Below are 12,817 nucleotides of genomic sequence, written 5' to 3' on the forward strand. Positions count from 1 at the left end.
ATACAAATTTCATTAACACATTGGATAAATTGAGGCTCCCATTTTGAAGTTATAAATAGAATACCTAATTAATATTCTTTTTAACAATTTATATATTTTTTTCTATTTATAGCTTTAGCTTTACTGCTGATGGCTGTTCCATCAACTGTTTGATGCTTAGAAAAAGGCTGTATAGAGAAAGAAATAGGTTTAATTTTACTGCTTAAAGTTTTAAAATATTCGAAGTAAAGATAATGTTTATACTATTATTATTCGATTGTCCCTATAAAGTGGGACGTTTGTTCAAAGTTGCAACAGCTCAAAATATATTCGAACTTTGATTTGATCGAAATTAATGTAATAATATCAAACTTTGTAAAGTATCTTTTAGCTTAGTACTATTTAATAGTATATTTTAAAAGTATATATATGTTTATGTGGATATTATAAATATTGAATCACTATAAATAGTTATGAGTTCATGTGGGCATATATATACTTTTAAAATATATTTATAAATAATACAGGGATAAAAGGCCCACTATAAAATTTAGTATCGTAACAACAATTTCGACAAAGTAAGAATATTTATCATACCATTTTTTATTTTTCCTGATTAAAAAGATAAAGTAGTATTTTGAAAAAAATGTTCTTTTTTTTTGTGTGTGTTTTCCTAAAATTAGAAGAGGAAAAAATTTGAAGTTTGGTTAGAAACATTTTGGGTAAAACTGGAGGAATAATTCCAAAATAAGTTTTATGAGTTAACAATTGCAACAAACTCTCTCTGTACACTATTATTTGTCATGGTTTCTATTTTTAAAGTCAAACTATAAAAACTTTGACTAACGTTTCAATATATATTTTTCATCATATTAATATGCAAAAAAATTGTAAATTATAGTATATTTCGTATGATTTTTGAATATCTAAAACTTTTTTGTTAAATATTTCAAATTAATGTAATCTAATTTAACTTTAAAAGTTAGTCAAATTAATTTTTGAAAAGCGTAACATGACGAATAAAAATGGATAGAAAGAGGAGATACTGTCACTCTTTTTTGTACGTACAAGGTTCATTACATATATGTAACTTAATACTCATTAAAGTAAAACACACTTAAATGAGAGTCCTACTTTTCGAAACTACCTTAGTACTACTCTACCTAGAAATAAATTATATTTATTTCTACTACTTATTATTCATGAGTGCTGCCTAACTATAGAAATTTAATGTTGCGAATTGTAAGGATTTGGCGAACAATATGTTATGTATACTTACTTGTCAAGGTGCTTTATATATGTACGTAAGTTGACTGAAGTTTAAATGTTTAATTTAATGTTATAAACCTAACTTTTATAAAGTGGATCCTCAGTTAGTTTAACTCACAAGTACACCCGATAACGTATATCTCAAACAATTATACGAACCCAATATTTATATCAAACTATACTAACCAAAATAGTTAGAGTAAAGTGAAAATATATTAAGCTTAACAATGATAATTAAGAGAGGCATTATACGCAAACAATTATCATGCGTATAGTTTCACATAGTGTTGTACAAACCCACCAAAATAAATTTGAGAATGCGAAGAAACTGTGTTTATTGAAACTATATATGTTCTTCAATCAACAAGGTTGCGTTGGACAGTGGCGAAGTGAAATTTCATTAGAAGTGTTAAAAAATATATACACCGGAAATAGCTAAATGGGTTAGTCATTTATTATATATATAAAATTATTTTGTCCACTTTTTCTTTTTTAGTATAATATTCTGTCAAAAAAGGTTAAGATGAATTCCTTACCATAAAGTGGCTTCACCCCTGGTAGTGAATATTCATCTGTTCCTAATTACTTGTCTATTTTTCATTTTTTTAGGTGTCTCTAATTACCCGTTCATTTTGATAAATCAAGAATATACAAATTTTTTACATATTATATCCTCAATCAATTATTTTTTAAAAAAAAGATATAAATTTTTGAATGTTTTAAATTTTTAATTCATCCACTTCATTATTAATATGAATAAAATAATAAATTTATCATATCAATAATTAGTTTCTTAATAAATGTGTCAATTCAAAAATAGACAAATAAATAAGAACATAGGGTAATATGTACTTTTCCAACCTTACCAAAAGGCCTACGTTTGAGCTCCCTTAAGTATGAGTCACTTTTGTCAAAAAGACATTTTAATACTAATATAACATTTTCTAGCATGACTTATGTTAAATCGAATTTAAATATAAATAACAACGAATACTAAATAAAAAAATAAAAGGAAAACATGGGATGATTGAAATGAAATATTTTCACAGGCACGACTTTAGCCAGCATCAGTGCAGCAAAGTAACTGAGTCAGTAGCTGAAGCTCACACCCACTGCCTCAGACAAAGACCGGTCTAGTTCCTTTTGGCAAACCGTACTACTCTCCCATTATTAACCAATCATTTATTGCCACGTTACCCCTCCCACCTCGTAATAAGAGTTGCAATATTTTACCTTTTCTTTTTCATTTTCTTTTTCGTCTTAATTTATGTTAGCGTTAACAAAAAAACAATAATAATTAAATTAGTCTTTGATTATTTATACGGCTATAAACTATTTAATCCAAAAAAATTAAAAACAGAAAATTAAATTGATAACATTTTTTGGAGAAAAAAATTGTTCCAAATAAATTGAGACTGATAAAAATATTTTCTATCGTCCTTTTGTTTGAATAATGTTTACCGAATTGATTGATTCAAATTTTAAAATACTTTATAAATAATTAATTTAGTGTTTGAGTTATAAATATTGAAAATGTTACTCACTAGTAAGTAATTTCGTAAAAACATGTTTGATAATTTTTTATTATTAAATCACTATTATTATTTTAACAAATATTATTTTCAAAAGAATAAATAGTATATGAAGAAAAAGTGAATAACAAAAAACAAAAAATAACTAAAAGAGAAGTTCTATTTTGAAAAAATGAAGTAAAAAGTTTCTATGAAAGTAAAAATACTTATAAACTGGAAAGTCATACGAACTTTAAGTATTTAGCAAATGTGTAATTATATTAAAAAGTAAATATAACTTCTGTTTTTTTTTAAAAAAAAAAAAGTTTACCCATGGTAAGTTTTAGAAAATGGAAAAGACATAGACCGTAGAATCCAAGACAATGTATAAAGTGATAAAAAAAATTAATCTAATGTGGTATAGAATCTTAGTGTCGTATATTTTTTCATAAACATAAAAATATCATAAGTTCTAAACTTAATAATATATTCCCAATTATTTTTAATCAATTTTATAAAATAAACAAAAAATTATAAAATCGCATAATAAATTATTACAAAGTTATTTGTTCTCCACTTAAGTAATTGTTTCAACCTAACTTTCACTTTTCATCAAGATATTTGAGTAAAAATGAAATACTTTTCACGGAATCTTTAAGATTTTATTACTTATAATCATGAAATATGAGTTAAAGAGACTATAAGTTGGTGAGAATAATAAATTTTATATAGGTGAAATACTAAATTTTAAAAAGTAATGATGTTATTATAAAATTTATTTAAATGTGAAATAAATAGTTAGTAGATATAAATGTGAGGCTTGTTTTAAAAAAATATAAACCTGTGGATCAACTTTTGTATCAAAATATCTCAAATCATGACATGGTATTCCCATATGATTCCATATCATGTTTTTTTGGGGAATATGGAATCACATCTCCATGATATGAAATCATGAGACGTAATCAACATAAAATCGCAAGTCCAAACGCTGATTGCATCTCACGATACCATATCATGATATGGTATCGCATGGCTAAACGCCTACTTAGAACCCGTTGGCCATGCGATATGATATCATGAGATGAAATTGAAGTTTTGTTTGGATATGCGATATGGAATTTTGGTGTTGTGTATTTTCTCATAAACATAAAAATCTCATAAGTTCTAAAATTATTAAAATAACCTCATTTGTTTATTTACTCTTATCAAATAAACAAAAAATTACAAAGTCGCATAATAAATTATTATAAAAATATTTTTTCTCCACTTAAGTGATTATTTCATCAATATATTTGAGTAAAAATGAAACACGTTTCACGGGCTCTTCAAGATTTTATTACTCAACAATCGTGAAGTGTGAGTTAAAGTGACTAAATGTTGGAGAGAACAATAAATTTTATGTCGGTGAGTAAAATAAAATTTTAAAAGTAATAATGTGATGATAAATTTTATTTACATGTGAAATAAATGGTTAGTAGATATAAATGTGGGGTTTTTTTTTAACAAAATATAAATTCGTTGATCAATTTTTTTATTAAAATATTTCAAATCATGATATGGTATTCTCATATGATTCCACGTCATGGCTTTTGAAGAATATGAAATCACATCTCATTATATAGAATCAGCGTAAAATAATACGTTCAAACATTGATTCTATCTCACGATACCATATCATGATATAGTATCGCATGTCCAAATACCTACTAGTTTGTATCTGATTATTGTATTTTTTAAAATCATTTAATAATTATTTTGGCCAAGCTTTTAAAAAGTACATTTTACTTCATTTTTCTCTCTTCACGATCCTTTTCTGTTTATTGACAAATAATTTATTTATTTTTACTTTAAAAAAACAAAACAATAATGAATCACTCTTCTCTCTTGTGGATAGAAATAAAAGTCAAATTCGAAAGTGAAGAGTGTACCTTGTTAAAAAATTGTTTTTATTAAAATAGGTCCCGCAAATAGTTAACTCTAAGATAATGTAACGTTTAAATTCTTCAGGACCACAACACACTTAAAATTGTACTTTCGAGAATATTACTATCATAAATATTACTTGCATTCACTTTTTAATTGTAATAACTTTCTATTTAAAAGTAATAAAAATTTTACATACATTTTAAAATATATTTTTTATTATATTGATATTTAAAAATTATAATTTATTATATTTTTATATAATTTTTAAATATTTAATTTTTTATTTAAAATATTAAATTAATATAATAAATTTTACATAAGTAACTTTTTGCATAATAAGAATATCATATTGAATATATTGAATATGTATTACTTAACTAAGGAAAATTAAATGAAATACTTCCTAATTTTTAAGGGTGAGTGAGTCTTTTTTAATAAACCTAAAAATATCACCAACAACAATAATAACATTAATATATTCAATATAGTTTCACGAGTTTGAAATTGAGAGAGTAGATCAAGCATTTTTTTATTACTGCCTCGTGAAGATAGAAAAAATTATTTTTAAAAGGTTTAAATTCGATATAACAAATCAAAATAAATATAATTTAAATAAACAAAATAATAATCAAAATGTGTGAATTAATACGAAAGTAATAAAACATACAAAAAGAAATAGTAACACACCATAAGATAAGATGTATCAAAAAGTAAGAAACTAAGTGAATAGTGTAGATACTACGACACATATTGATATTGTGCTTCACATTGCTACCGAGTCTAATCCCCTCAAAATACGCTATAACACTCGATTACTCAGTAATTTTTTATATACCAATCCACAACCTTTATACTTGCCTCTCTAAGTTATATCGTTAGTAAGCTGCAGTTGTACTATGTCATATCTAATCATTTTTCTTTAATATTCTTTTGTCATAATTTTATTTTGAACTTATCATATTTAGCATCTCACACCTTTTTCACTGGAGTTAACATATCTCCTTTTTAGCTAGCATTTGACCATAAATTTTTAAATATTTTTAGCAAATTCTAATTGATGTAAATTTAGTGAAATTTAACCATGTATTTGGCCATAGTATTTGAGAAAAATATATTTAATTTTTTTAGAAAAATATGATTAATACCATAAGATTATATTATAAGTCAATAACATATTTGTTACAACAAATAACAAGTAGTACCCATGACACTAGAGCAATGTGACAGTTTGGAGTGAGTGCAACAAACATCATTCCATATATTATGAAGTACACAAAACACATGACTTTGTTACTATGAGTCGATTAATCATTATTATCATCAACAATTATATCATCACTTTCATATTCACTGAATATTTTATCAGTATTTTGATGTTCACGTATATGTAATACAACGCAAAAAACTTCTCTATAGGGTTTTTTGTAAAATATAAAAGTTAGGTGTAAAATTTCAATTTTCAAAATATCCCAAATAATGAGATTTGACCAAAATACGAGAAAAAATTAGTATTTGAGAATTTAAAATATTTGTCAAATAATGACAAATTATATGGACAAACATTATTTGCCAAATTTTTTCCCAAATATTATTTGGAAAATTTATGGCCAAACGGGCCCTTAAATGTCTAAAAGGCATCTCCGATCTTGATCCGTATTTTACTCTACAAATATATAGTTCTCTATTTTTTTAGACAATCAATTCTAACCCAATTCTCTATTTTCCTTTCTAAAAATGAATCTTTTTCTCTTCTTAAGTATTAAATTTTTATTTCTATTTCCTTTTTATTTTCTTATTTCATAATAAAAATCATTTCTTCATCTCTTTTTATTTTCAAATAATCATCTATAATCTATATAACCTTCCTATAATATAAAATTCTAATTTTAAATTCTCCATTTACTATAGAATTATATTTTATTCTAATTTTCAAAACAACATAGTTGCAATAAATATTATACATAATACATATTAACGAACAATTCAAATAAAAGTAAAATCATTAATGAAATACAATTACATATTAAATAATGCATTGTCGTAAAATTTATTTTATATTTAATATAAATATTCCACTTTCAATATTATCACGTTGCTCCTATAAATGCTCTATTAAAACATTATGAAGTTTAAAATGAGCAACTTCTTGTTCTTATTCTTCTATGTGTTGCTAAAAATTGTTTAAATTGACAATTTTATCTTGTATCCAATTATTTTATATTAATTTACTTTTCATTTTATTTTAAACTATTACATCGAGTATTTTTCAAGTTCATCAAAAAGTGTAGTTTAATAATTTATCATTATAACACAAAGGTGAGCTGATTGAATTGTCATGTATTTTTTTGTTGGGTTCGAAAGGTGCATAGGGCATCATATGGAAACTTATAATTGCAAATCATATGATTGATAAATCAGAAGACAAAAAAAGTATACTAAAACATAATATTATTATATTAAAATTTGTACACGATAAAAATATTAAAAGAATTAAGAAAATAAAACCACTCCATAAATTAATTTTTTGGACGACTAGATTTATGAATTTTATTGTGTTCTTGAGATGAGAAGAAAGGTCTTCAATTTATAGATCTCTTAATTTTATAGAAGAAATAACCAATATAAAAAAAAAAAAAAAATTATAAATTTAAATTACAAAGTGAAAAAAAAATAAAATTTGAAATTAGAAAAACTGCTAAATCTATACTATTTTTTTTTTCCTCACTAACTATTTACACTAAGCAAATACAATTTTAATCATGATTTATCAATAACATGATATGTCAACACCACTGAAGGAATAGATATTTAATTTAAAATTACAAAATAATGAAACGAATGTGTAGTAAAATTTCTTTTATCTTTTATCCCAAAAAAGAAGGGCTGGGGGTGGGGTTGAGTCTAGAGGGGAAGAGGAGGGAACACGTGAAGGGCAATAAAGTAGACATGACAGATGACCTGTTAAGCTTTGCATGGTGGTGAGGAGCGGCATAAGTATATTAGTAGCATAAAATAAAAATTAAATATGGATTTGAATTTGAATTATTAATAATTTTTATATAAATGATTTTTTTAATTTTTAATTAATATATAATTATTTTTATTTTTAATTATTTTTATGAGATATAATATTTTAAATATATCAAATTTCTTCTAATATTCTTTTATTTTTCAAGAAAAAATTATTTTCCTACATACACTATTCAATATTTGTTAATAAAAGGGCCTACTACTGTATGCATATATATACACCCATACACGTAGACAGATACATAACAAAAAGATGTGTACAATTCGGAGATCACCCTGTTCACTTAAACTCATGCTCTCCTTCTGAAATATTATATATAATGTTATGTTTTTAATTGAAATATAAATATATAAATTCATATTTAATATATTCGTCATCTCAAAATTCTAAATATACATTTTCGTTAAATAATACAAGTACAATAATATGACTGGGTAAAAGGGTGATAGAATTATATTGACTGTTTGACGGTCAGCGTAAACATACATACACAAATTAAGACAAGAAGAAAGAAGAAAGAGAGATGAGTAAAAGCAAAAGCCCCCGCGAAAAAGTCGAGGGTTTTGTGTCAGTAAATAAAAAAGAGAGGACAGAAGCAATAACCACTCACCTGCCCTACCACAGACCTGCACTATTAATAGTATTTGCTTGCTTTTTTATCTATCTTTTGCCAGTCATTACCTTTCTTTTTATTCATTTTTTTCGAGCTCAAATACATAAATAAATTTTTAAATTTATAGACTTTTTCCTCAGGTATCTCAATTATGCTATTTTTCTAATGAATTATAGAATCATTCATAATTTGTTCCTTTTAAACAAAACCATTAGCTGATGTGGAATCAGATTTTGTAAAGGATATTGATAGAGGATACATATATAGTTCAATTGATAGTAAAAATGTTAAAGAATAATTATATTTTACTTCAAGTCATTTGTACACATTAGAAATAAGACTAACACTGTTTTCTTCATTCCTTCGATTAAAATCATAACAATACAAACACAATTAAAGGCATTTTAAATAAAAAGCCGATCAAAATCAATAAACAGTGTTTAAAAGGAACAATATATGGGTGATTCAATAGGAAAATGATGTAGTTGAGGTATCTGGAGAAAAAACCCAACAGGTTTAGGGATCTGTTTATGGATTCAGCCTTTCTTAATGTTTAAATTGATATACACCATAAAATTCGAGAGAAGTATTGAAATTATTCGTGAATTTATTATTAAATTATTGATAGTTTTAAAAGCATTCTTCATCGAATTAAGTAACTTCAGGCATACATTTCATCTTTTACATGGCACAGTAAAAGAGAAGAGTCGAAAGAATCTTCATTCATATTACAAGATTGTGATTGTATTTAAGTTTAATTAGTCAAGTAAAATAGTATTTTAAAAGCTATTAATAATTAAAAATTAAAATAATAATTTGCATGAAATTTAAAAACATTTTCAATACTTCTTTAGTGAAGTAATATACTATGAGCCTGTTTGGTTAGGTTAAAAAGTAGCTTTTAACAAAAAAAGAAAAATTGAATTTTAAATAATTTTAAGTAATTAAAATGAAAGTGTGAGGAGTCCAGACTTTTAACTTTTCTTCAAATTAATTTGAATTTATTTTAAATTAATTTTAACTTTGTCTAAGTTATGATCAACTTTAAATAAATCTAAATAAGCTTGGTAACAAGTATGACTTATTACTATAAAATAATCCATTTTATCTTATTTTTAAAAAAGATTTAATTTAATTTGATATTAACTTCAAAAAAAATAAATAAGATTTTCAATATTGTGATTTTAAATTAAAATTATACTTATCAATTATATTAAATATTTTTAAATCTAATAATTTTTAATATATGACGTAAAAAATCAAATAATAATAACAGACTAAAATGAAAAGTATTTGTTTTTGTCTTGACCCTTTTTTGCGGAGCATCTTCTCAAAACATATACTGCTGCGCTATGAGTCTCTGTTTTGTTTTTTTCTTCGTCCCTAAATTATCATCTTTTTTTCCTTCTCCTTTTGGCTTTTTACTCATCTCATCATTATCTTCTTCCTCCCTTTTGAATTTTTAAAGGTGTTAAAAGTCAAAAGATTTATGTAGTTACCAAGTAATTTTTTTTTTTTTCGTTTTAAAAAGAATGTTTCTATTTCTTTTTTAGTTTGTTTTTTAAAAAAATATTTTCTTTTTTTTGGTAATATTTTAATTTTTCACGTGGCGTGTTTATAACTACAAGATTAAAAGATATTTTGATATATTTGACATAACTTTAATTTTGAAGCACAAGATTAAAAATTCTTTTTTTTTTTAAGCTTCATTTTAAGTTAAATTAGATCATGCTTTTTTAAATGGAGAAAAAATATTATTTCTAGTGGTACTAGATTCTTTTTATTTTATTATTAGTAAATTCAATATCAATATGGTTGATACAATTGACAAACGACAACAATCGATTGTATTTTTCAATATAATTAACAAAATAAGTCAATCAGTTCTAGGCACGTGTTACTCATATTTACTCTTAAAAAAAATATTATATTTTACCTTTTATTATATACGAGTAGTTTCCGATCTGTTTTTATAGTTGTAATCTTTTTCTTTATAAAGTTATCAGTCTTTCTATGGGCAAGACAATATATACAATAGATAAAGAAAAGATTCTCATTTCATAACGCCTTGAGAACAATATGTAGAAAATAGCAGAAGAAAAGTATAATTTGGAAAGCCTTCTGCTAGTCCAAAATCGTTAATTAAGATAACAAGATTCAACTAAAGAAGAGAAAGCTAGAAATGAGAACTTGTTTAAGAGGAATACACTTTTATTAGGTTGTTTTTGGTTTGCTTTGGTTGATTACAAATGTAGAATATCATTACATATTTATACTAATCTATTGATTGTTCTAGATACTACAAGCTCTAGACTATTTTATCATTTACTGTAAAATTATCTTCAAAAAAGTTCTAGTAAACTTATTTTCTAACTCTTTCTCTAGAATATCTAGATATATCTTTAAGATAATTATTCTAAGTACTACACTAGACCATCCCAAAAACTATATTAGAAAAATTTATGATATTTCAAAAATCATTAATTTTAAACTCACCGATTCTTGTCAATCACGACAATAAGAATTGATTAGCCTTCATTTGCTTTAATATAAAAGTTATAAGTTATGGTAAATCCATATCGCTATAATATTACCATTTAATTTTGGCTATATATTTATTTTTGAATTGTTTAGTTCCATATTGCCACTTTTATTATCTTACGTAATGCTCCCGTAAAAATATATTAATCAATGCATGCTTGGCGATTGATCTCGTAATTTTTTTCTTTATCCGTTAATAATATTCAATATTCATTACAAAAGTGAAAAAAGATGACATGACTTGGGGTTCATTTTAGAATTTTTTATCAATTAAATAAAATTGAGAAAAGTTTATCGAACAGACAACAATATGATGAAGTAACAAAATAATTACAATGAGGACTTGGTGAGTGAAAGGAAAAGGAAAAGTAAAATTTCAATAGTTTTCTTAATTAGTGGTGTACAACCAAAAGCGTTACTAATTAGTCACAGTTTGCTTCTTTGTATTGGTGACTTGAAATTAGTTACAACTTACAACTTTTGCCACCAAAATTGTCGAGTCATAATAATTGTATTACCATCACGCTTTTTTAATCTATTCTTTTGATTAATTTTTTTTTATTATATTGAAATATTATATATAGATTCATCTCAAAATATTTTACATTTTAGAAAATAAAGAAACATTCTTTTAAAGTCCACCCTTAATATTATTTTCATTCAATTGACTGAAAATTTACCGATAAGAATATTAAATATTTCTTAAAAGAAATGCGAAAAAACTTATATAACAAGTAAAAGTATGAACATAATACTTAAAAAAATTTCTTTAAAAGGAATATAAAGACAATCCAAACATTCAAGATTTCAATTATCATGCCCAAAGAGATTAGTGACGATTTCAATTATCATGCCGAATGAGATTAGTGCATGATAATGATTATTATATTAATCCTATACTTTTTTAGGATAAGGTTTTGTGAATGGCTATTTTCCATATGGCAAATCTTATGGACAAAATATAATCATTAAAGTCAAAATTAGTCTGGTCTATATACCCTTCAAAGCAAGTTAAGGAAATTTGATAGCTTGATTGACTCAAAAAAAAAAAAATCTAGTATTAAACTTTATTTTTGATCTTTAATAATATTTCATTTGATCTCTCAAACTTCCTTATATAGCTAATCTTTTTTCAAAAAAAAAAAAAAATCTAAAAAAGGTATATACGGATATAATCTTAATATTTGCACACGGATGAAAACCAATTATATTTTTTAATGTTACTTTAAAAATAAAAAAGGGCCCTTTATTGTAGTTTACTTTGATAAATTCTTATTTATTTTTCCATTATTAATCTTCTTTTTTTAACTTCTTTAAAATCATGATTTTTTTTCTATATTTATTGTCAATGTAAGTAATTTTCACCCTCTCACCAAGTGCACACCCCCATAGTATAGTTTTCAAAGGATAAAATAGTAATTTGACATGGGAAAATATCATTAAGAAAATCATAATTCAGAATTTCAACTTAATTACAAGAAGTAAATGAATTTCTTAATCCAAGCATAAAATATTACTGTAACGACCTGTTTAGTCGTTTTAAGTAGCAGATTTTATTTCTGGAAAAACTGTGTGAGTCGACGGAACCCACGACGGACCGTCATGGGCACGACGGACCGTCGAGGGGGTCTCGTTCCAAAACACTTAGAATTCTGAAATTTGGGTACTGAAATCGACTCTCTGAACTTCGTGACGACATGGCAGGACGGACCGTCGTGGGTACGACGGACCGTCACAGACTCTTGATAAAAATCTAGTCTCTGAACTCTGTGACGGAGCAGCAGGAAGGACCGTCGCAGGCACGACGGCCCGTCACAGGGTGCGTAAATCCCAGGCTGGGTCGGATTTCTGTTAAGTAAATTAAGGGGCGTTTTGGACTATTTCTTGCTTTAATTATAAAGTTAGTGGGTTAATGTTAATAAGTCTAATTACTTGGGGGTTAAA

The sequence above is a fragment of the Solanum pennellii genome, chromosome 2, assembly GCF_001406875.1.
Source record: "Solanum pennellii chromosome 2, SPENNV200".
In the NCBI taxonomy this organism is placed as follows: domain Eukaryota; kingdom Viridiplantae; phylum Streptophyta; class Magnoliopsida; order Solanales; family Solanaceae; genus Solanum; species Solanum pennellii.